This window comes from Branchiostoma floridae, chromosome 2 (genome assembly GCF_000003815.2).
Source record: "Branchiostoma floridae strain S238N-H82 chromosome 2, Bfl_VNyyK, whole genome shotgun sequence".
NCBI lineage: Eukaryota > Metazoa > Chordata > Leptocardii > Amphioxiformes > Branchiostomatidae > Branchiostoma > Branchiostoma floridae.
Genome location: NC_049980.1, coordinates 1,682,996 through 1,683,501, shown reverse-complemented (window position 1 = coordinate 1,683,501; position 506 = coordinate 1,682,996).

Here is a 506-nt window from a genome sequence, read left to right as displayed (position 1 = left end):
CTCTCTTTTGTGACATAAGAATTACTTTTTTTATCATATCCTTGGTCTGACAAAAGCGATATTTGTGTTTAGCATACATAGAGGAATATTGTGTGTGTGTGTGTGTGTGTGTATGTATGTATGTATGTGTGTGTGTGTGTGTGTGTGTGTGTATGTGTGTTTCTGCACGCATGAGAGTAAACTTGTTAAGTGTGTGAGCACTTAACAATTGTATATGGTCAACTGGAACGAATCGAATATAGAAAGTACGAAACGCACAAAAAGCTTTGTATTTTCCGATAGAACCTCTATCATCAGGGACGAAAAGCATATTTACTAGAACAGCGGAACTGACCTCAGATGGTATGACCATACGTACCTAGGGAAATCTTCACGAATTACCTGAGGCTCCAGCCCGATTCGGCCCATATTTACGTGATTTTTTTAAGTCTGAAGGTTCCTTTACAGTAGATAGATATAAATGTAATGCATTGAAGCTCTAGTAAGCATTGACAGGTGACGCTTTG